General features: G+C 43.4%; 1 pseudogene; it reads right to left on the reverse strand.

Moving 5' to 3' along the window:
- Positions 1-18,963: 18,963 nt before the first annotated feature.
- LOC122468708 overlaps positions 18,964-26,039 on the reverse strand; it is a 58,028-nt pseudogene continuing 50,952 nt past the window's right edge.

A 26,039-nucleotide genomic window follows, 5' to 3' on the forward strand; every position in this document is an offset into this window, starting at 1 on the left:
ACATGCACTTGTTTAAATAAGCTTTTTTTGTGGTGTTTATAAATCATCTTGGAATAAGGTGACCTTACGTCTTGGTTTGCCCTGAACACCCCTGCTTTATGGCTATTGCCTTGGTAAAATTATTAATAACACTGCCTTTCACTCTCAGAATTGTTTCAGTCTGGAAAGTAAATTATATGGTCACCCTCTCTTTGAACTGGTAGATCACACTGCTTATCCAGTCTCTTCCTGGTGAACCTTTTGCCCAAGCACAAAGGATTACTTTGTTTGTTTGTTTGTTGGCTTGATTTTGTTTTTCAGATTAATTGCTTAGCTTCTAGAACCATCTAGATCATCAGAAATGCAGGAGGAAAAAAATCCAAACATAATCGTTATACCACGAAGCCAACAAGGCAATGCAGGCTGATTTTAGTTCACTGAACAGATTGACTGAGAATTTTTCCAGTTGTTCATCTGGAGAACCAGATTTAAATTGTGTTGTGTTAGAAACACTGATATGTAAAAAAATGAATATATATATATACACACACATATATATAAAGATATATACATATATATATATATATATATATATATATATATAAGTTGTGTGTATACACACACACACACACACACACATCCACACATAGTGGTGGAGAGCAGTTCTCTGTAGGTTTGGCAGTTGGCAGGCAGAGAACCTGTGAATTTCAAATAAGGAAGAAGTTGATCCTGTAAGTCCCATATAAAAATAACTTATTCTATATTTCTGAAGATCTGGAATCTTCTCTTTGATGGTAAAGCATGCCCCTTCTCCAGGCTATCCGAGTGTGAAGCTGGGGAAGACAACCTTCCTTTTGTCTTTGTAAGCCTGGTCGTGAAGATAAAGATCCAGAGACCAAGCCTTTAAAATGTGTGCTAAGCAATGCCCCAAAGCCATTGCACTTTTCCCAGCCACTGGCTTGCCTTTTTAGGGTAGCCCATTCCACGTGCGTGCCGGTTATTCTTCCGGGACTCTACTCCCTGTATTGCTCTGGCTAATTGAATTCCCCAGCGGGATGAAAGCATTTTTGTGCTGGCTTGAGAACAGAAGAGCCCAAATGCACAAAACTGTAAATACTGATGACAACAGAATCTCATCCCTCCTGTTGTTATTTATTTTGAGATTTTTGCTGGGGCAATAGTTTTATGTTTGACATTTATATAGGTCACGGTGAGCTAATAGCCATCTGCCATCTGGGGACTCTTTTGTAATGAACATTATAGAAGACTATGGAAAAATTCTCTGGCATTTCTGATTTGCACACAAGCAGAGATGGGGCTGCTCTTTATGCTATTCTGGCTTACATTAGTCATATGCTCCGCCTAGGCGCTCACTCACACTCGGACATGCAGGCAGGGAGCCCTGGGAGCCTGGGCTGGGCTCAGCCAAAGCTGGTTTCTCTGTCGTTCTCAGATACATCTTTTGGCAGTGAAGAGGAGTTCTGGCTTTCAAGCTTCAGGAAGCTTCACCTGGATCTAATGGTACCCGGGCTAGACAATGAGCTTTCAGTGAGCCCTGCTGGTTTGTGTTAGGTTTTCAAAAGAATAACGACCATAGGAAACAACCCCGAGTATGTTTTCTATGGGCAGCCCGGGGCCATTGAAAGAGCACGTACTGCCTAATTGCCAGATTTGTACTCATCCAAATCAGACCCTCACTTGAACTCTTCAAGCCTCCATTCCTTCATCTATAAAATAGAAGTAAAAGGTTGACCTTATTTATTTGAAAATTACATGAAACTACACATAGGAAACATCTAACACACCACTTAGTGAATAGAACTTCCTCTTTAAGTTGTTAATTTCACTTTTTTATTCTTCCTTAGCTACCATGCCTTCCAAGTAAGGATAGGGAGTGCCGGGGTGGTAGATGTAGGTGGCGAAGGATGAAAGGAGAACAGCTTCCTTTTAATTCATGGTGCTTCCTCAGTTCTACCACCAATACCCTGGTCAGTGGGGCTCATAGAGACTCTGATTGCTGTTGTGATGGCTGGTGTGTTGGTGTTGGCAAGTTCAGTCTAATACTTCCCGGAGGTGTTGGTTCAGCAACCCATGTGGTGGAAGGAAAGAGAGGGCTCATACTCACCATGACCCAGGAGCAGACCTCCTTGGGGAGGCCCTCCAGGAAGAACAGGGAGGGGGCAAAGGGATTACTGGTAGTGTTGGAAAGATGAATGACTTGGGGAAGAGGCGAGCTTGCGGAGGTGGAAACTTTGTCTCTCAAGTTATCTGCATCCATTCTTGCTGTTTTTAGGTAACTGCAGTCCTTTTCAATATTCAGTACGATATTTTTCAAATACCAGTCTGAACCCAAAAATGGAGAAGGAAAGAGAGCTTGTAGACTAGCACCGGCCAGTTTGTATCCATCCCTGTATGAGAAACGGCTTGTTGGATCAGAACATAGTGCTTTGCCTCATCTCTATTCAGTCAGCTTTTTCTTGGACGATGGGGTAAAAGATCCTTATTCTATCTAACAAAACTGAACTAACATGTAGTACCTGAATCCTCTGTTATCATCTGCTGAGATGAGATTTCCCACTGGACCATTTGTTGCCCCTACAGCTTAATGGGTTTTTGTTTTGTTTTATTAATTGTTTACCAATGATGCTACTGGAATTGAATTTAAAAGATCTCCTTGTCTCTGCAACATTAATCTGGAATCCTGAAGCTGGTCATTCCCAACCTCAGCCAGGCTTCAGTCCTTCTTCTTTGCTTTGTAGTTACTCTATCTTGTTATCTCTATATTTATGTATTTCTTCTACCAGTCTGCAAGTCTTATTAGGACAAGGACCATACTATTTCAACTTCGTATATCCTTAGAACCTAGCACAGTATGATTTGTGCATAAGAACATGCTTAATAAGAGTTCGTTAAAGAAATCAAGGAATGGCATTCAGGTAGAGGAAGGTGCCTGCTTTTTCCCATGAGCCATTGCATCTTCCATGAAGAGTATAAATGACCCACCCATCAGAGATACTTTATTTCACGGTCCATGTTTATTTAGGTAACCACTTACATATTGTTCTTCTCCCTCAGTGGATTATAGTAAACCCATGAAGGCTGGACTCTGTGTGTTTATTAATCTATAACCATAGCTAGGCAAGGTGCCTCGTACATAGTAGGTATTTAATTAAAAAAAAATTAATGAGTAACGAAAACTCCTATTTAAAAGGCTGCCCTTTGGGGCACGTGGGTGGGTCGGTCGGATAAATGTCTGAGTTCAGCTTAGGTCATGATCTCACAGTTCATGAGTTGGAACCCCGCATCGGGCTCTGTGCTAACAGCTCAGAGCCTGGAGCCTGCTTCGGATTCTGTGTCTCCCTCTCTCTGCCCCTCCCCTGCTCATGCTCTGTCTCTGTCTCTCTCTCTCTCTCTCAAAAATAAATAAAAGATTAAAAAAAATAAAAAAATAAAATAAAAGGCTGCCCTGAGACCACTTCCAACAAGACCTTGTGTAATCTGGTTTTATACGCTTGGTGAGGAAGGAGGGAAGCGAGGAAGATATGACAACAGAGATAGAACTCCTATACATTAGGATGAGCTAGGCAATAGGGGACTGGGTTCTAGTTTTGACTATGACCTTAGAGAAGTCACCATTAGATAAGATCTTTTCTGGGTCAAGGAGGTGTATGGAGCACCTCCTTTGGGGCACCTGGGGAAACTTTCAGCTCTGTAATACACTTTGGAGCAATAAACCTAGGGCTGATTCTCTGCTCAGAGTCAAGCATTCTTCTGTATTTCAATAAATGTTAATAAATTAAAACAAATAAGCAAACAGAACTATTTACCTACTCCAAGTCCCTAGGCTTCCTTTATATCTAGAACTCATTAAGTGAGGATACCTGCTCTCTGGGGACATTGGCTATGGAACTCTTTCCTCTGCTAAGAGGTGTTATAGGTAGTGCTCATTCCCTGCCATCAAGTTTGTTAAAGCCACCTCCTTGGTATTACAGGAGGAGAAGGTAAAGGGAAAGAGAAGGGAGCAGAGCTGACTTCTGATTCTTATAAAAGGTATAAAATCCACATCTATATATTCTAAAGAATATATTAAAGAATGAGTTTCACACAATCAAAAGGACTTACAAAAAGACTGGAGGCGTTGAGCGTCAGGGGATGCTAATATCAAAAAGATTAAATGCTCTGCATTCTCTGTTCTCTGATAAAATAATGCAATACCACCTATACTCTTGCCAAGGGGATCAAACCTGAGTCTAATCCATCCTCTGGGTTCAGCTTAGAATTTTTAGGAAATGCAAATTTCCAGGAGGAACATAATCCTGTATCTTGAGTTTGCAGTTGGGAACACGCCAGACTGTGACAACTTTATAGGCCTGATAGTCCGGGACCTTCAGCCAGATGAAGTGCACAGAAAAGAAAGGAATAGAGGAGAAATCTGCAGATTAAATGAATCTGAAGCCACATCAAAATTTTTTTCATCAAGATTAAACCTTAGTGTCTAAGGTTGAAATATAAAGAAAAGCAAGGGCACGATTCCTATAAAATTCTGGATATTTCTACGTTTGGAGAGAGGGTTGGAACTGTGACTGGTGGAGAAAGTGGAGGGGCTTTTAGGGTGGCAGAGTTCTATTTCTTGACCTGCTGACAAGGCTGATTGCTTTGTAATTCCCTGAGCTTTACGTTTGTTTTGTGTGGTTTTATTTTAAAGTTAAAGGTATGAAACACGAGAGGAAAAAATTTTGACACACACACACACACACACACATACACACACACAGACTTCTCAACTTAAGCAAATGGAAAGGATCCCTTGATTTTGGATAGACTATCTCAACACCAAGATAATAGTTCTCCCAATAAAAATATCAATACCCTGTTTCTCTGGCGTCATGCAAGTTGTTCCTAACATTCTTACAGAAAATAAGCATGCAAGAATATCTAAAAAACAACAGATGGGAGATCCATGAGGAGAACTAGCCCTCCAGATATGAAGAGAGACTACAAAGTCTCTGTAGTTAACTTGGTGCAGTACTAGCAAGTGATATAAAGAGAAATGGAATGGAATTCAAAGTAAAAAAATAAACCCCAAGGACATCTGGAAATTTAGTATATGATCAGGTGGCTTATCAAATCATTGAAGCTAATACGGACTTTTTAACAAATATTAGGGATAACTGGATAGTCATTTAGACAAAGATAAAATTATTTCATTTCTCATGCCATACATTACAAAAACTTCAAATGGATTAGAGACGTAAACATAAAAATGAAATTATATAAGGATTTCTTAACGGATGGATTCTACTTCCATTTGGGTATAGGAAACTGCTTTGTAACTATAATTAAAAATCAAGATGCACAAAAAATTTTATATGTTTGCCTATATTTTAAAAAATGCAGGGGGCGCCTGGGTGGCGCAGTCGGTTAAGCGTCCGACTTCAGCCAGGTCACGATCTCGCGGTCCGTGAGTTCGAGCCCTGCGTCGGGCTCTGGGCTGATGGCTCAGAGCCTGGAGCCTGTTTCCGATTCTGTGTCTCCCTCTCTCTCTGCCCCTCCCCCGTTCATGCTCTGTCTCTCTCTGTCCCAAAAAAATAAATAAACGTTGAAAAAAAAATTTAAAAAAAATGCATGACAAAAAAACACCATGAACAAAGTCAAAAGACAAATGCAAACTGGCAGAAAGTGCTGGAAATGTATAACAAATAATGGATTAATATACCAACAACTCTTAAAACTGAGGGGAAAAAGATCAAAAATCCTATGAAAGAGGTGCCTGAGTGATTCAGTCAGTTGAATGTCTGACTCTTGATTTCACCTCAGGTCATGACCTCATGACTCGTAGGAACGAGTCCCACATCGGGGTCTGTGCAGATAGCACAGAGCCTGCTTAGGATTCTTTCTGTCCCTCTCTCTCTCTGCCCCTCCCTAACTCTCTCTCTCTCTCTCTCTCTCTCTCTCCCTCTACCTCTCAAAATAAATAAACTTAAAAAAAATTTTAAATCCTATAAAAGAGATGAAGACTTGAAAAGACAATTCATGGGGTGCCTGGGTGGCTCAGTTGGTTAAGCCACTGACTTCAGCTCAGGTCATGATCTCATGGCTTGTGAGTTCAAGCCCTGCGTTGGGCTCTCTGCTGACAGCTCAGAACCTGGAGCCTGCTTCGGATTCTGTGTCTCCCTCTCTCTGCTCCTTCCCCTCTTGTACTCTGTCTCTCTGTCTCTTTCAAAAATAAACATTAAAAAAATTCAAAAAAAGATTGAAAAGACAATTAATGCAAACATGTGTACACATGCACAGACCAAACATAGGAAAAGATGTTCAACCTCACTCCTAGGACTGTAGTGAAATATGGACGTTTTCTCAGCCATCAGGCACACTTTGTTGGTAGGGCTGTGGGAAAAACCAAACTCACACATATTGCTGGTGAGTACTGAGATAGTGTAACCTCTCTAAGGTTATCAAGAAAACTACATATATACTTACCCTTTGACCTAACGATTTATCCTGAAGATATATTTCCAATGATACAAAAACATATGCATGAGGTTAATCACGGCAGCATTGTTTGCAACTGCAAAATGTCAGAAATAACCCAAGTGCCCAAATATAGAAAATTGGTTGAACAAAGTGCTGTATGCACTCATGGGAGGACTAAGGAGCTGTAAAAAGAATTGGAAAGATTTCTATGATTTAATATGAAATCAACTTAAATATATTAAGTGGAAAAAGAAAGTAAAAAAGAATGTGTATATTATATATTGCTTTGTGTTAAGGAAGGAGACATAAGAAAATATATACGTATCTGCTTTTTAATTTTTATTTTGAAATAGTTTACATTTTGCCAGTTCAGTTTGGAAAAAGAATATTCAGAAAGTATAAGCCAGAGACGAATGAAGTTGCTTCCCTACCTGAGGTAGAAGTGGGGGAAAACAAGGTAGGGGAGGGGTAAACACTTTTGGGGGTATACCTTTTCATATAGTTTTGATTTGGGGGATAATATTATTTTTGTATAAATGAAAAAAAAAAGTAAGCCAATGAGGATGGGGAGAAAGCCCTAAAACTGTTTGGAAAAATAAATAAATAAACCCTCCTTTATTTCACTGGAATAATATAACCACACCAAAGGTAAGGACAAAAGCTCATGTAAGTAACTTTCGAACACAGTTCCAACTATATGTAGTCTGACTATATATATCTTCATCTAAAGAAAAACATGTGGGGGTGCCTGGTGGCTCAATAACTTAGGTGTCTGACTCTCTGGTTTTGGTTCATGTCATGATCTCATGGTTCACAGGATCAAGCCCTGCCTCGCGCCCTGTGCTGACAGTGCAAAGCCTGCTTGGGATTCTCTCTCCCCGCTCTCTCTGCCCTCCCGTGGTGTGTGCTTTCTCTCTCTCTCTCTCTCAAAATAAATAAATAAACTTAAGAAAAAAATAGGAAAAGTCAAGAAATATTCACAAATAATTGGTTTGGATTGGAACATAAGCAGATAATTTCAAAAATATGTGTTATCTGCTCTCTCTGTTGGTAGGACCTTAAACCAATGACATCGCAATAGCATCGACCATACCTGACGTCTAGGTCTTGATTTTTAAATACCACTCCTCATTCAAAGGGACCAGGGATGCCCGGATAAAGTCTGATTTTGGGGACAAGGCAGAAAATACACAAAGGATCTTAGAACATCCTGTATTGCCAAAAATTTAAAAAGAGCTCAAGTTAAAAAAAGACTGTGGGGGGGGGGGGCACATGCCAAAAGGATAAAAGAGAGATTGAACAGGTTCTTTTGGCCAAATCTGGGATAACCTGAGCACCAAACCAAATAATGTCAGCAATGGATTATAACCCAATGAGTAAAAGGCAAACAATTACTTGTTGCTAAACTCATCACAGGAATTGATGGAGAATAGAATATTTACATGTTCTGAAAGTACTTCTTGCAAATTACTGATTAATTACAAAAGGAAAACTAGTAACTCTACAACAGAGAAGCCACTTATCAAAATTAACATTATCTTTTTTTCTTTTTTAAATGTTTATTTGTTTGAGAGAGAGAGAGCATGAGCGCCCTTGGGGGAGGGGCAGAGAGAGGGGGACAAAGGATCTAAAGTGGGCTCTGAGCTGATAGCAGAGAGCCCAATGCGGGGCTTGACCTCACAAACCGTGAGTTCATGACCTGAGCCAAATTTGATGCTTAACCGACTGAGCCACCCAGGCACCACAAAATTAACATTATCAATAAGGGACAGTCTTCGTGTGCCTCTAGATGTGATACCCTGAGGAGAACACATTTCCCATGCGGTGCTCCATCCAAATGGTGGTACTTTTCAACCATGTCAATTTCATGAAGGACAAAGAAAGGTTGAGGTGCTATGCAGATTAGCGTGGACTAAAGAGGCATGACAATTAAATGCAAGCCGTGGTCCTGGATTGGGTCTTGCATGGGAAAAATGACATAAAGGACATTAATAAGACAATGTTGACATTTGAAAATGAAGTATGGATTAAAGTATAGTGTGAATGTGAGGTTTCCTGGATTTGATAACTCTAAGAGAATGTCCTTGTTCTTAGGAAACACACATTGAAGTAATCAGGGGAAACAGGCCCAAAGAAATCTCCTCCAAATGTTTCAGAACAAATAATCTGTGTGTGTACATAGGTGGATAGATAGAGAACGCAATGTGGCAAACATTAAAAAACTGATGACACTGGATGAGGGGTATATGGAGATCCTTTGTATAGTCTTGCAACTTCTGTAAGTTTGGAGCAATTTCAAAATGAGTTTAGTAAATCCAGACTTTCGTTGTGGGAAGTTGCCTGAGGGACAATGCAAATATTAGGTTATTTCATCCTCTGCGTGAACTATTATTTCATACAATTTTATCAAGTATTTATTGCCTACTTTGTGCCAGGAACTGTGCTAAGTTTTGGACTGTGACACGCCTTGTTCCTCTACGCTTTCTTTCATCCAGTAGAGTGAACATGACATGGAACAACTTTTATCCCCTTTTGGGAGTCCGGGTTTCTTGAGGCCTCACTCTTTATTTATTTGTCCAATACCGGCAATGAAATAGGCGTCCTCTGGTTCTAACAATGATTCCCAATGTCTCTACACAGTTCCCTTAATTCTTATAGTTTTTTTTTTTCTTCTCTTGACCTTGCTCCCTCTTTTCTGGACTTTTCTCCAGAATGTCCCCGGATGGCTACATTCCAGGTGTTTCCATGATTGAACCAAGGGTGCCAACTGCAGTGGCCTTTCATAAATAGGAAAGGAAGCAGGAATCCAACCTAAGAGGCATCAGTTTGCAGAACCCTCTTCTTTCCTCCTGAACCATTGTGTCTCTGGCTCTGGAAATGTCTCAATGCTTACACAGGCAAGGGTCCACAGCAGCCTTCCAACCACAGGCCAGCGAGGCTAGTTTTCAGCATTGGCACTTTACATTTCTATTCATCAAGGTTTGCGTGTGGTTTAGAGAAGCTGTAACTCAAATGTCACATTGGCATTACACCTCTATCCCTCCACAACAGAATTGGGATTTGGGCATTGGGGAGTTCCCCCATAAGCCTAAGGCTTATAAAGAAACTAATAAAATGAAACCAAAGGCCAAATCAGCACAAAGCAATTGGGACATTTAATTTTATTTCCTTTATTTGGAGTTTAACGGCTAGTCACTGTTTCTGATTAAGAAAGTTCTGAGCGGGAACAAGGGCCTTCAAAAAGAAACACGTGGTGTTTTGGCAGAAAAACTTAATGACTTAGAACATAAACCTCTGTCACAGGAGCAGAAGGCCCTGATGTTAGAGAGAGGCCGGACTGAGCGCAGTAACTCATGGTGGAACTCTTCATTTTGTTCTTTCTGCTCAGTCCAGGAGGCAGGGGGCCTGGAGTCGACTTCTCATATAAATTAGCTGGCTCTATTGTATCTAAGGGGAGGCCTATTTATTTTCCTAGACTGAAGCCAACCTTGAAGTTGATGAGAGCCCTGTGCAGAGATGCAGGGGAGGGGAAGGTAGTGATATCTGAGAATCTGGTGAATCTCTCTTATGGGTTGGGAAATGATGCCAGATGGAGGACATTTGACCAGTTTTGGGGGACTATGGGGGTGAGGCATGGTGTTTGAAGTATGCCATTCTCATTCACGCATCCTTCATTTTTACTGAGAACTTTCCACATTTCAGACATGATGCCAGGCCTTGGGATACTGTAGTTGAATAAGGTGCTCTTGGAACATACAGATAGATGAGGCAAACCATTCCATAGCCAGATAACTACAATTTATTGTGGCAGATGTCATTTCTTAAGTTCTGTGGGAATACAGGAGAAGGCAAAATTCATTCTGCCACCGCTGGGGGAGGGGACAATGGAAATCTTTATAAAGGAGGTGATATCTGTGCTGGATCTAAAAGAATGAGTAGAAGCTCATAGGGTAAAAAGGAGGAAGGACATTTCAAGCAGGAGAAAAAGCAGACACTTCTGAAAAATCAACGTGTATAATTTAATTGGCCTGGAGTCAAAGATACTCTCCATGTGGGTACAAGATTGTACAGGGAGTGTGGATTGAAGGTATGCTTTTGGAGGTCCTGGGGTACTACGTTAAGGAGTTCCATCTTGATTCTATAGGTAAGTAATAGGAAGCTGGGGAAGGGCTGTGAGCAGAGAGTCCCATGCCTGCTCTGGTAACCATGTAGAGGTGAGTTAAGGGGCTGGTAAAAAGTTAAAGCAGTAATCGAGATGAGAGAGTGCGAGGTTCTGAATGACAGCTGGGTCGAGGGAAGGGAGAAAGTTAATAATTTCCAAAATGCATATCTGGGGGCAAATTGGAGGTTGAAGACGAAGCAGAAAGCTGAAAGTCTTGTTTTTGTCTTTTTGGAAATCTTGCCTTGTACTGTTCTTCTTCTTCCTCCCCTTCTCTCTCTCCTCTCTTCTCCCTTGCTCTGGCCTTCCACCTCCTACGCCCCCTCCTCTTCCTCCTTACTCCAAGTTCCAATGACATCTAATACACATTTCATTTTCCCCAGTGATTTACACAACCTCAGGATAATGGAGGGCTGCATTTCCCAGTTCCTTAGGAATCCTACTTCGTATCCAAAGAACCACACTCTTCAGCTACAAGCCGACTATTGATGTAGCCAAAATGGCCACTGAACAGAATTTCCCGGAAGATCCTCTTTGCTCACTGTAGCAGGGCTCAGTACATGCCATGGATAGGTGGGGGTTGGGGGTGGTGGTGATGTTTACACTTCTGGAGCTCTAATGGGATCTACTTCCTAAGCTGTCAGTCTAGTTTGCTTCCTGTATTCATATCCTAGCACTCTAACGAAGTATCACAAACCACATGACTGAAAACAACAGCAGTAGTTCTAGAGGCTGGAAGTCTGAAATCAAGGTGTTGGTAGGGCTATGCTCTCTCTGGTGGCTTTAATGGGAGCATCTTTCCTTCCATATTCTTAGGTTCTGGCAGTTCTTGGCAATCCGTTGCAATCCTTGACTTGTAAATGTATCATTCCAACCTTTGCCTCAGTTGTCATGTGACCACCTTCTTCCTGTATGTCTCTATATTTTCATGTGGTGTTCTCCTGTCTTCTAGGTGTCCCAGTCATATTGAATTAAGGCCCCCCCCCATTCTAGTATGACATCATCTTCACTAATTATATCTTCAATGACCCTAGTTCCAAATAAGGTCACATTCTGAATATAATATGAAAGGGATTCATAATATCTTTCTGAGGGACACAATTCAACCCGTAACAGTCCCTAATACCCTTTTTGCTTTTTCTGGGAAGATCAGAATTCATTACACAACTATACACTGAGCTGCCCTTTTTTTTTTTATTAGTGAGTATCTTTTAAAATCAGGCTGAGGTGGGTATTGATAACCCAGAAGTCTTTCACAAAACTAAAAATAGCCTTTCATGTGTTTTCAAATAAATGTATCTAAAAGGTTTGGTTCTAGACATCGTATGATCATTTTGGGTCAGAGTATGGACCCAGATTTCTACCTGAATGTGTGACTTGAATTTCAACTCACGGTATATAAGCAAACACGCTGACCCCTGGTGATTTCTTTGTGAGGTTATGTGTATACACATAGGTCTGTGAGGTTAAGAAACCTGGGTGCCTCAAGGGCAGCCGTAGTGATGCTCTATGCTTAGCAACTATTTCCTGTGTCTTTCAGATACCAGGACACTATCTGCAGCCCTTGCCCACTTTTTAGGTTTAAAAAATTTCAAGGAAAAGCCATAAACAAAAGTAGAGAATATGCGGGCTTTGCTTTTGTGGGAGATGAAATCCAACTTTTACCGACCACAAAACCATCCCATGGTCTCTACTCTGTGGTCGGGAAAAGAGTTCAATTTTTTTTTTTTTTTTTTTTTTTTTTTTTTAGGCAACAGTGTTATAAGTTGAGGGTGGACCATTCACTCTCATTTAATACGAGTTATCATTACAAAACAACTCAGAGCGGGATGATTTAAACGCCACCTACATTTCAGATGAGCTCCTGTGGCTGACTCTTATGCCTGAGAAGTTGTAACCTGTGTGGGGGTGGGGCAGTGCCAGTTTCTAGTTCCCCCAAAGCTTTGTTATGGACACTTGGAGGTCTCTGCTCTCGTGGAGAGATATCTGCTCCTTCCGTGAGAGAGACCCTGAACGAGTAAACATCTCATACATAAGAGAATTTTATAGCAAGTGTCATAAGAGATGCCTCGAGTGTCCATGCCCAATCCCTCTGGCCCGCCTCTGGTTGCAGCCTGTACCCTTGGTGGACACTCCTATGTGAGCTCAGATTTTCCAGGAGCTTCCAGTGTCCCACTTCCAGCCTGCCTCCCATGTCTCCTGCATTCTGCCTCAGGGTTTTCTCAGATGCCTCTCCAAATATCCTTGGCCAGCATCAGGCAGCAGTGAGGGACAATTCATGCTTCCAGGGACAACACTCGACTAACAGGGAGTACTAGGAATTGGTGGGTAAATACTGCAGGCTCCCAACCTTTAAGGTGGACGGTGTCGGGCTGTGTTCTGAAGCCTCGTCTTCTTGGGAGTATGATTGGAATCAGGCTTCCTTTGCCTACACCACAGACTATGATAATATATGTTCATATTGGCTTTCTTCTTTGCTCCCTTCCCTATCCCTGCCTCCTGGGATAAGCTACCAGATAAATGACCCACCAACCCAAGTCCTTGCCTCAGATTCTACTTTTGAAAAATCTCAGACTTTCAGATGCACATGATGAAGGAAATTAAATATAGGTAGTGACAGGGAGTTGGGAGGGAACAACTCTAACTAGAGAAGCTTCCCTGAAGAGATGATAAGCAAATTGGGTTCATCACCAGCCTCTTCCATGAAGGAGACCTGCTTAAACAGTCATCAGGGACCCATGTGTTTTGGGTTTGGGGAGATAACTGTGACAGTAATGTGTAGATTTGGGTTAATTACTACCCTCCAACCACTACCGTCACCAAATACCAGTATCATCCAGTGGACAGCAGTCCCATTGGGTGCTATGACACCTGTCAAAGATGATGGTGCTTTGCTGACCGGAGAGACGTCCAGAACCATCCCTTCCACAGAGTGTCGCCAGAAAGAATGTCCCCAAGGACAGCCAAGGAAGGCTCCTGGCATGGCTTTATATTTGACATCTCAGTGTGCTTCCAAAGAAAGGGTTTGGGGCATCTAAACAATACGAAAGGCAGAGAAGGTTGGATCTGAGATGTCCTAGAAGGCAGCCTGGGTGACTTACTGAGGTAGAAGGGAAAACTGAGAGCCTCAGGTAAGTGGGAACACTGGAGTGTTGACACCAAGGCAGGGCATGCCATGCGCGTGGGGCCAGAGACAAACCAGTTATCAACTCCAGCTCTTCCCCCTCATCAGGGCTGTATGGGGACATTTGAGGAAATTCCTGGAGGCCAATGGCTTAATAGCAGAAATGCCCTTCATCTCTGCAACTCCTAACCCTTCGCAGCCAATGACGTTACTGTTTCCAACGCTGGTCTGACTGGCCCTCTGTTTCCCGGTCCCGTGAGCAAGGCCCTAGAAAGGCGCACAGAACCAGCTAGGGCTGGTTCCACACCACACTTCTGGGTACCCCGGAACAGGCAGGCCTTTGGAAACAGTTCAGTAACTGGGATCTAAAATTAATTTTTCCCTTCCACTATTCTTCTCAGTTTGGTTTCCAGTGTGTTCACCCTGGCCTCTTTCTGGTGACCTTCCTTCATGCCTCAGCTCTGGGATTTTTTTCGTCCGTAATGAATGACCTGCACTCGGATAAATCAAAACCAGCATGTTTTGAAGGTCGAGCTGGTGCAAATGTAGCTAATCTTACACATCGGGTTTCTTACACATCGCCTGGAAATGACTTCTTTTGGCTTGTTTTTTTGGAGGAGGCAGCCACTTTCACCATCCTACCCATCTGCTTGTTCACCATTTGGTAAAGTGGCCTCTAATCCCCGTGAATGTTAGTTTCCAAGCTCTGCTCCAGCTCCTTAGCGACGGTTCCAAACCTGCAAACAGATTGCAGGAGCTTACCATTGAAAGAGTCACCTGCAACATGAAAATTCTCTAATGATTATAAAACATTCCGTGCGCACCACTCTTTTGCGACCTCTCCTTGGCGGGTCCTCGGCTCGTAGATCTGTTAGTCAAGGCTTCCCATGTCCGCTGTCAGCTTCGTTTCCCGCCACGTGACCTGCCCTCATGGCCACTTCAAAGCCCGGTTCTTTGCTGCTGTGTCTTCCTGCTGGAGCACTGCCTGATGTTTGGATTTTTTAACACTGGATTTTCACAATGTGGGACTCACTTATATTGCGATATTTGCTTTGGCCTGATGGTTCTCTAGTAAACTCTGGACCATTAGAGAGAGGTCAGTGTGTTAAGTTGAGGGAGTTCAGAAAGTAGGTTTTCTTTTTTTTTTTAATTTTTTTTTAATGTTTATTTCTGAGACAGAGAGAGAGCATGAGTCAGGGAGGGGCGAAGAGAGAGGGAGACACAGAATCAGAAGCAGGCTCCAGGCTCTGAGCTGTCAGCACAGAGCCTGACGGGGGGCTCGAACTCACAGACTGCGAGATCATGACCTGAGCTGAAGTCGGACGCTCAACCGACTGAGCCACCCAGGCGCCCCCAGAAAGTAGGTTTTCTTAATTTGGCCTTCCCACTTCTTTTGCTTTGTTTTGAATTTGGTTCTTAATATAAAAGCAACACACAGTCGTGATCAAAAGTTTGACCGCCCACCTACTACCCAGAGGTAACTATGGTTAAGTCTCTTATGCATCCTTCCAGAAATTAAATAAATCTAAATAAATGCAGACGTATTTAACATACATTGGGTTTTATTCTACATACTCTTTTGCAGCTTGGCTTTTCTTCCCTTTCAACAGTACATGTCTTCATTTTAGTGGAAGCAAAATACTTTGGAATTTTTCTCTTGCCTTCTTTTCCCATTGCTATCTCGTGTGAAAATCCCAAGTGGTCTTTAGGGGTAGAACTCGGGTGGATGGAATTAAGAGAGACCCGATCAGCACTCAGGCTTTGGAAGGAACAGGGTTACATTTACAGGCCAAGAGGCAGACGTCGGGAAATGTGTTTGGAACCAGGATGGGCTCTGGAGGGTATGAACGGGGGTGAGACTGGTACTGATCCACTCAAGATTGGTGTATCTGAACTTCGCTGAAGTGGGCAATGACCACAGGGGCCCCATTCTATTTTCCTTTTTCCCCCCACTAAATAGTGAGAAAGGTATCATATCTGCATAGTAATAGCTTCTGCATGGTACCATGTGAGGCAGTGGGACAAAATATATAATAATAATTGCTCCCATTTACTGGCCACCTGGTTTTCAGAAAATGCTTATACAAGGCCTACTCTATATTCTGCTCTGTGTGCTCATGACCTCAAATGCCACCAGGTAGATGACATCAGCCACATTTTAGAGTTAAAAGGAACGAGATGCAGAGAGCTTGTACAATTTGCTCACAGCCTGGAAGTTCTTTCCATGGGGTAAGGTAGAACCTTGCTGAGACACCGACTTGTCCATCCCTGGAATCCACACTCTTTCTGTCCCATCACATTGACTACCATAATGGTGATATCCTTTTTGAATTAAAAAAAAAAATCTTTGAGAAGGACCAAGGCATGTTAGTAAAATAGGAAGAAAAACACCATTAGAAAAAAGAACATCAAGTGAACATATAACATTTGGGTTAAATTCAGTCTTGTTGCCTGTTTCCGTTTAACCAGCAAGGCCCACAACCTAGCACCTGAAACCAGAGACCCAATCAGAAGAGTCCATTAGCCCCACAGAAATCAAGTGTAGAAGCCATGCAAAGCTCACTTATTTACTTCATGGAGTCTTAGCAACTCTTTGGAATTGTTGGTTTGATTTACTGGAGTATGTTTGCGACCCTGTTAAGATGAAAATGGAGGTTGGTGGACATGAGTTTTATCTTCTCAGGCTTGGTAATGTGACAGTCCCCCTGCCTGATTTTGATCTATTGAATTCCAGTCGTGTCCTTAACGTTTAACTGCTTGAGTTGTTTGTCAGAGGAGTGTGGTCATTTTTTAATTTCCAAGGGCAATATACATTGATTTAATGTTACACCTCCAGAAAGAGCCCTAGAGACTTTTCTCAAGAAGAAAATATGTGCGAAATCTATCTGGACAGGTTGATTGTAGCAAGGGTGTCCACCTTTGGGCTGAGACCAAGCGTCTCCGTCTCCCTCTGGCCAAGGAACAGCTCTCCTTTCCCAGAGTGCCTGCGGAATGACGGCAGCCTGGCCGTCTCTGTTGGGACAGAGACTTCTGAGATCAAATTAGCCCCACGGAAGCCAAGAGGGTGTCTGGATGGAGCGGCTCTGCGAGCTGACTCGGCTCAGCACCCTTCGGCAGCTCCGGTCTGGTAATACCCGAGCCCAGCAGCGAATAACCTAATCAAGCCGTTACAGGGAACAGAAGCCCTCTGCCCTGTTTGATTTCTTCCCATAATGATATAAAGTGCGGTTTAATGAAGTCAGAGGGGGTCCTGGGCCTCTCGGCGTGGTCAGGCCTTGGGAGGCAGCGCTGTTGGATGTGCGGTGTTCATTTGCAGCCCGCTGCTGCCCGCCGGGCCGTCTAGCAGGGCCGGCTTGTGAACTGCACTGAAGCCCGGGCTTTCGGGGGCAGTTTTCTGGTGGCTGCAGCCCCGCCTGCATTTTGTCTACATAAATTAGACCTTGTGCAGCATATTGGCCTGTCAGGGGACTAGGAAGAAACTGTATATTGTTTCTGGCATCCCTGAGCCCTTCTGCCCCTGACATCTGCTGCGCCTGTGACAGGGAATACATTCTTGACTCATTATCCGAGCAAGTGGAATCCCACCCTGACAGGACCATTAATCAGAATCAAGCAGTCCAGCAAATAAAAAAGAGAGTGAGCAAGAGAGCATGTGAGTGAGAGAGACTGACTACAGAAAAGAAAAGAGACACTTTCTAACTTTGGCTTTGGTGTCATTCGGGGGTCTGGACAACTAGCAATCTATCTTTCTGAGTGACAGACCTGATGGATGGCATTATTTATGCTTTTGTGTATTAAAAGACAGCCCTGGCACCGGCTTGTCATTTTCACAGAGGTTTACAAAAAGTTGAAATTTAATTTGGAGGAAAAGGAGGGCAGGGATCAGAGGAGGCTGGCGGTTTGACAGTCTGTAAAGACAAGGGCGGGAGCCGAGGGCATGTGAGTCCAGGGATCGCCGGACGAGGGGACGGTGGCCGCTGCCGTGTGGGCGGTGCACGTGGGTGCGCTTGTGGTGGGCGTCCCTGTGGTCTGGGCGGACCCTGGATCTCTGGGGCTTTGCAGTTGCATTCAGCAGGTGTTCATCATTTTATCGAGATGAATGTTTGCGTTCCTGCCGAGAAAAGATGGAAATGGAAAATACACTGGCGTGCTTGGAATGGGATTTTACCCGTATGTGTGGAGAAAGTTTCATTTATTTCCAAAACTAGGGAAGTGCCCCGAATTGGGACTTCAGCAAAATATTGGTGGCGCTGCCGTCCAGCACACAGGTAGTGCTGGATAACGAGTGCGAGTAATTTCCCTGATTGCCTTGATTAAACCACTGGGTGGACCTGTGGATTACACTTTCACACGCATGAGGATGTGCATGAGTGTGGAGATGGGTGGGGAATCACCAATTCCACCGCACACGTTTCTCACACTCCAGGTGTCATTCCTGTGACCTCGAGTAGGACACAGGAGGGAGGGGAATAAAAGATATAACTAAGAGGTTACAGCAATGCATAGTAATTAACTAATTCATTAAAAACTAATTAATTTTCCCAGCTTTATTGGGCTGTAACTGACATAGAACACTGTGTAAGTTTAAAGTGTATGGGGGCGCCTGGGTGGCTCAGTCGGTTGAGTATTTGACTCTCGATCTGAGCTCAAGTCTTGATCTCAGGGTTGTGAGTTCAAGCCCCGCCATGGGCTCTGTGCTGGGCATGAAGCCTACCGAAAAGAATACGTACGGTAAAAAATAAAGTGTACAATGTGTTGACTTGAGGTGCTCATGTATTGCCAAATGATTACCTCCATTGTGCTAGATCTATACCTCCATCACGTGACAAAATTACCATTTCGTTTTTGTAGTGAGAACATTTAAGATTTCCTGTCTTAGCAAGTCGCATGTATATGATATAGTATTGTTAAATGCAATCACTGCAATGCATATTTATAACCCTCATTCCCAATGCTACGCTCTTGAATGCCTCATACTTGGCTACTTCCAAAGACATCTGCTTTTGAATCCAACAGCTAAAATGCATCATTTGCTTTAGATTAATAACTCAAAAAACTTCCAGTCCTTGTGTTGTTCTCTTTATCTATGCCTGCCATGCTGGCACGTCATACCTTTTCCCGGACGGTCCCACACATGGGGTGGCCACAGCCCCGGCCACACTCCTTGGCAGGACAGCAAAGCCCTGCCCCCCAGTTCAGGAACCATGGACGGGACACAGTCTGAAGCTCAAATGGGCCCAGCGTCAACCTCCAGCCCAACCATCAGCTTCTCTTCCTCTTCCGGAGCCTTCCTCCTTTCCTGGAAGGAGGTGTATGGGTTTCTGCTCATTTGCTGTGCATTAGCCAGAATCTCCAAGGAGTTGTCAGCTCTAGGCCTTGACCCTGGAGGATCATGGAGAGGTGAGAGGGTCATTTATACCCCCTAAGAATATACAGATGGCATGGAAACAGAGGACAAAGATGCTACAAGGTAGACATGTTGTGGTTCGATTTAGTCTTAAAGAGAGGGCTTAGGTGAGGATAAAAGTCTAACATGAATAATTGTATTATAACAGCAGCCTTCCACTCTAAGGAGGGGTCATGTACTCCTGACTCCAATGAGCAGGCTGGTTGGAGACATCTGGTGCCTGCATTAACAGGCATTAGACCAACAGTTGGCCAGTCAAGAAGTTGATGTCAACTACCAAGCTGAGTGCAATAACGGTGACAAAGAATTCTTTTGGGATGAAGAGTTTATGTTTTTGTCATGAGGATTTAGAACATCTACACCACCCCATTTGTTGGCTTTGTTGTCTGACAGTCCTGGGTTCTAATGTCAGCCCCGCCACTTTTTAGCCATCCAATGTTCAATGTGCTTATCAGTAAAGTAAGGATAATGATAATTAGTTCTTTGAGTTGCAAAGATTAAATGTGAAAATATATGTAAATCACATCATTAAAATGCTGGTGCATAGTAGATGCTCAAGGAACATCCCTAACATTCCTTAAAGGGAAGAACAGTGAACTCATCTCCAACGACTTAACTCTAAAGCCAATCAGTTAACACTGAAGGGCCTGAGTTTCTTCACTGGTAACATAGAAGTGATCATATTTTCTTTGGAGAGTCATTAAATTAGATATATTCCATGGAAAGTGCCCGGTCTAGTACAGTGCTTGGAACACAGGGTGTTCAAAAAAAGGATCTATTACTATGGCCATAGTCTGGCTCTCAGAAATGGGTTTGCACAGTTGGACTGGGCATTGACCCAAGGAAAGAATCTGTATGTAGCATAGGTTGTGTCCCCAACCTCAAATGTCCCTTAGGGAAAGCCTACTTCAATAGATTTGTTCTCTATATACTTCCTCCAGCTGAATATTTAAGTATCCAGAAGGTTTTAGGCACTCTTGACAAGGATAATTAGAAAGAGAGGGAACTGAACTGGGCACAAAGGGCATAAAGCAGAATAATCAGCAAAAGAACAGGCATAGGGATTTCTAAACTGCTGCTTTAAGAGAGGGAAAGAAAGTGTAGCTGAACTAAACCTGGCCTTTGGAGCACATTCTTGTCCTCCTAGGAAGGCGGGGTCTGAGACTCGGGAGAGAGGATAGGATAGGCGGGAGTAGGTCAGGGTGTCCCTCTCGTGCTCTTGTGTGAAGTTAGCAAGGATGGAACAAAGCCCCATTGGGGAGCAAAGGGGTGGACTGATAAAGCCTGACTTTTTCCAGTGCAAGAGTCCAAGTTCCTCTGCATCTCTAGGTCAATGGCGAGGAAGTCAATGCCTGAGTCATTATAGATGAGACCTTGACCATCTGGATAGAGGAGGAGCCACAGAGAAAAATCCTGTTGATATCTGTATTATCTGTGACTAATTAGAAGACATTTATATGCATCCCACTGAAACAGAGAACCTGAAAATATTCCAGCTTGGGGTAGTTGGGGGTGGGGAGAGTGGTAGAGTAAATGGAAATCAACTGTAAAGTAGCCAATCATAATAATTAAACATCTGCAAATTTTTTTGATAGTTTCTTTAGTCTATTGTCTTTGTTAATTTAGCAAATCTAAAAATAGTCGTAAAAAAGGCTTGCATTATCTTCCTTGTCCCTTCTATTTTTCTCATAATATTTTAAGCCTCTCATTTACAAATTCTCTTACTATAGAGATTTTATGGCTTGGGGAGGAAAAACTACAGACGTCTGCCCTGTTATTTTCTTGGTGGCATAGACGGGTCACATGCTGCTGAACAGGTCACCCAACAGCTAGTGGAAAGGTAGATATGTCACCAGCCATCTTTAACCTTCTCTGGACTAAGCCTATGACCTTAAGCCAATCACCCCTCTCCCTGCACCCTCCCCAGATACCACGCTTCGGTCACGTATTTTAAAATCCTGATACACTGCTTTCACGGGTTGTTGAAAAATGCATACAAATTTCTTAGCAGTGTCTGGCTCTTCCTAGAAATGGTTTCTATTCTTATTATCACATTCCTGTGACAGCAGTCATCAAGTACAAATGGCAAGTCTAGAGCTGATATGTTTTACTTGAGGGTGAGTAAGAGAAAAGCCAAGCGGACTTGGGCATTGAGGCAAACCATCTCAGGAAGACATGCTACCATAATTTATTTCCACACAGCAGTTAGCTGATCTCTCTACCTGGTGCCAGGGATGTGGAGGTGAAAAGATACAGACCTTGCTTTCACAGTCCAGGGGAGAAATCAACACAAACGTGCATCCCTCCTGGGGACAGGCACAGAAGAAGAGAGCAATCTGCAAAGAAACACTGCCTACAAAGCCTCTGGGGCTGTCTCATATGGCCCTCTCTTTGATCTTTGGACAGCTAGGAGTGGTATGGTCATTTGCTACCAAGAAAAGAGAACTCTCTCTTGCTTTCAGCCCAGAACTTCTAAGTCCTTAGTATCCTCCTGGGACAAGTCTCCATTAGGCAGGCAGCTTGCTTCTGGGTCCCTGAAGTTCATTTGGTGGACTCAGCTGTTTGTGAAGCCCAAGGGAGTTATTCATTAATGTCAGTAAGAAATGCTTGACTAACATCTGGCTTGTTGGGGGCTGGGCTTGGTTAATTCTACTTGGAACAACACCAATATTAGTTCTGCTTGGATTAACACCAGCACTAATGATGACATAAGACTCTTACTTCATTAGCCTGATGAAGGGAAAATCTTGCATGTTCAGCCTGAGCCAAAGAATAGAGCCCAGGTCCAAAACTCAGGAGCTGAGCCTAATGAGCGAATCAAGCTAACTGGACAGACGAAATGACCCAGCATAGAGGGAGGTACAGTGGTATATTGCAAGGGATACCCTGAGCCCAGACAGATGTGTTCGGGACACCTAAGTGTTTTAGAAGTTAGAGGGATTGAAGGCATACTGACCAAGTCTCATTTTTTTGAGGATAGTTACAACAACCAGAGAGTTGCTTTGGTTTTTATATATCAAGGGTTCAAATGCCTACTGATAAGGGGAGAAATGGCCTGTGCTCAGGAAAGAACACTGTCAGCAGTTTGGATTTGGAGTCTTTCTCTTCCTCCCTATGCCCTCTCCCTACCACTGGGCTCAAACACGTATCTACTTATAGACACAGTTTGCCCATTTCCACTCAGACTGCAAGTATTTACCAGGCATGTGCCGTAAGTCTTGGGAGGTACCAGAGCTATAGAGACAGATGAGGTAGACGTGGTGCCCTTGATGGAACTCAGACTAGAGTCAGGGGTGTACTGACAAGTAAGCAGAAAACTGAGCATATCGAGGTCCTGGTGATGGAAGAGAATGTCGCTCAGACTTGGGCAGGACAAGGACTGAGAGAAGGAAACCCCTGAGGCTGGAATGAATAGGAATTATTCAACAGAATGATGTCCTGGCAGAGAGAACGGCTATTGAAGACCCTTCAGAAAAGGGTGCCTGGGGGATGTGGGGACAGAGAGCCCTCCAGTAGGTTCTGAACCAGAACTGGCAATAGTGAGAGCAGAGTGGAAGAAACCAGCAAAAATCTAATCATAACCTGCCAGTTGTATAGGACAGTTTATCAACATATTCATCTCAGATGACAGCTTTGAGACTCTCTAACCTGGAAGCAAGGTCAGAAATTCATTTCAGAGACGATCTATGAAGTCTTAGCCAGCCCAGACGTTCCTACTATTCTTTCTCATGTTTCAGATATTTACTAAGCTTGTGGCTTTGTGGTTTGAGTTCAGATTCTGCTATACTTCCTTCTTTGTCCCAACCTGAAAAATGACAAATGTTGAGAGCAGTGGTTGTGGTTTTGCTGTCATTCTGACCCAGGCGTGAACAGGACACTCACCAATGGCTGCCAGACCAAGATGGCTGCCAGCCCAGAAAGCACTCTCAGGTCAGGGGCTCCCTTGGAGAAAAGAAGTCCCTTCCTTGGGGTTTGGCTACTTTCCACCTGATACTCAGCTGTCCAGAGTCACCCAGAGCTCAGCCCCAACTTAATCAAGTTTTATTCATCTCAACTGTTTACGTAACACTTAAGTCTCTGCTGAATGGCTTTTTTTTTTTTTTTTTAACTTTACTTATTTTGAGAGAAAGAGGGAGAGGTGGGGAGCATCAGAGAGAGGTAGAGAGAGAGAATTCCAAGCAGGATCCGCAGTTTCAGCACAGGGCCTGACGTGGGGCTCTATCCCATGAACCTTGAGATCATGACTTGAGCTGAAATCGAGAGTCAGACACTTAACCAACTGAGTCGCCCAGGCACCCCACTTTCTTTTTTCTTTCTTTCTTTCTTTTTTGTTTTCAAGTCTCTGCTGCATGTTTATGCAAAGATATAACTGGGCCACTGTTTAAGGAAGGGAGACAGTCAACAAACTGGCTGTGACCATTTTATCTGCTGCCATTAAGGCTTCCAATGCCACAGAAAGTATTTCCCCTTTTGTGTACATATCGCATTGAGTCACTAGCTGTAAATGAATCAAATAGCCCCACAAGCTCAGCCTGGGCTCCAGATCTATAGCAGCCAGAAGAATTCATTAGCTCAGGGAGAGGCTGCAGTCTTTTTCCAGAACCAAATATCTAGTTACAGCAGGATTCAAAGACTACAGCTTAATTCCCCTGAACAAACAGAAAACAGTTTGCTAGTAAAACTTTGTTGAGTTTATTGCAATTGACAATATTAAAATTAAAAGAAAAAATTGTTTTCGCTGGCTTTGCTTTTCACTGACCTGACAAAATGGAAAGGGACAGTAGGCAAATGCTGGCGATTTTGTTTGTGTTTTTGTCTCTGTGGCAGAGAGCTGAGGTCTGAGGCCTTTGCCTGTTCCCTTGGCAGTGAGAGGACTGGGAGGGGGCCGCTGGGAGCAGTCACGGGGTGAAATTCTGGGCTCTGAGTTCTCTTGCTTTTTCTTCCCCTCATTGGCTGCTAGTCCCTGAACAGGAGGTTTCCACTGCCCTGTGGCAGCCCCAGGTAATAAAGGAAAATGGATATAAATGATTAGTGGGGTCCCTGCAAATGTAAAATTTAATGAAGACATCAAATGAGAAAAATAGAAAGTCCAGTTTTAAATCTGAGTTTTCTTGGCAGTAAGAAAATCTGTTCTATGAGGTCTGGTTTAGGAGGTAAAAGGATCAGTTTAGATTTGGAACAAGGAGCAAGAGGTTTGAAGGAGGTAATCGCTGTTGATTAAGGAGAGCAAGGTCAATTCTGAGTTCCCCATTTACAGAAGGCCATCTCAGATATTACTTGGGTTCCACGTGATGCTGAAGCTAATATTGCTTTCCAGGAGCTCTAACGTTGATTGAGTGTGTATATGAAATGAAATATATACATCATTTACTTAGTTCTGAAACTGTGTAAGTAGACAGAGGCCATTCTTATAGAAGAGAAAGGTTGGGCTCAGAGAGATTAAGTAACACAGAAAAGTACTGGAGCTGGGACTTAATTTGTCTGATTACAAAACTTAGTCCTTTTTCACTACACTTTCCAAAGGGCAAGGGGTGATGTGACGGGTTTTAATAAATACTTTGCTTTTTAGGTGGTCTGTGTAACCGCCCTTTTTATGTTGTTTTCTGGGGAGAGAAAGTGGAAGGACCAACGCTATGGATTGTTCCACTGGATTGACCTTTGTGGGTAGACACCCCTCCTGCCATAGACTCTGGAGGGGTTCACCCTGTCCCTGTTCCAGATACTGCCTCGGCCACCCACTTCTGCAAAGGGAATGCACACATGCATGCATGCATGCACAGGCACACAGACACACACAACTCTGAATGACATTTCACAATCATTTCTCATTAGTCTGAGTTCTCCCAAATCCCTAGATTTCTCCCCTGGCTGCAGGAGAAGATATCAAAGGGGGTGTGCCTTCGAGGGAGGTGTAGAGATTATAGTCCCATCATGGTTATAATCCTCTGCTTCCAAAGTACCCCAGAATTTTAGTTCCCATGCTCTGCTTTTATTCTAGCGTCCCAGGAGAACTCAATTTGGAATTACTTTCTGAGTCAACTAGTGTAAATCTGAAGGTATTTGGTGTTGCATATCGGATGTTCTCATGATCTACACATTCTGGATTTGGGCAAGGGTTAGATCCTCCAGAGTCTCCCTCTCTGCGGACTTTTGGTACTTGACTCACATGCTAATCTCACCCATCTGTGTGACTTTCCTAGAGCTGCTATAAAATACACTACAAGCTTGGCATCTTAAAGCCAGAGAAATCTATCCTCTCACAGTTCTGGAGGCCAAGAGTCTGAAACCAAGGTGTCAGCACGGTCATACTTCCTCCAGAGTCTCTAGGGGGGAGCCCTTCCTTGCCTCTTCCAGCTTCCGGTGGCTGGTGGCAGTTCTTGGCTTGTGCTGAATCTCTCTTTGTTCCATCTTCGTTCACCTCTCCTCTGTGCATCTGTCTCAAAACCTCCTCTGCCTCTCACCTAGGAGGATACCCGTGATTACATTTAGGGTCCACTCCCCTCCTCGCTCCCCCCCCCCCCCCCGCCAAAAACAACCCAGGAAATGCTTCTCCTCTAAAGATCCTAAGTGTAATCACATCTTTTGCCATATTAGGTAATATTCTTGGGCTCTGGGGGCCACCATTCAGCCTACTAGACCATCTCTGCTTCTTGCATTATCCCCACCTCCCGCCATCAATCCTTGCAGTGTGGCATGTCTGCTCCTTCTTGAGCCCCATTGTTGAGTGATTTACGATCTACTGCTCCAGGGGGCAATGGAGCGCATGTGTGCCTGACAGTGGTGGCCACCCTCAGTCTCTTCATCTGTTTGTTTTTCTTTCTTGTCAATCAGATGTTGCATTCCAAAATGCAAAATCAGAGCCTATGGTCCCACATCCATAGGGCTGTGATATACTG

The sequence above is a fragment of the Prionailurus bengalensis genome, chromosome B1 (assembly GCF_016509475.1).
Source record: "Prionailurus bengalensis isolate Pbe53 chromosome B1, Fcat_Pben_1.1_paternal_pri, whole genome shotgun sequence".
NCBI classification, from domain to species: Eukaryota; Metazoa; Chordata; class Mammalia; order Carnivora; family Felidae; genus Prionailurus; species Prionailurus bengalensis.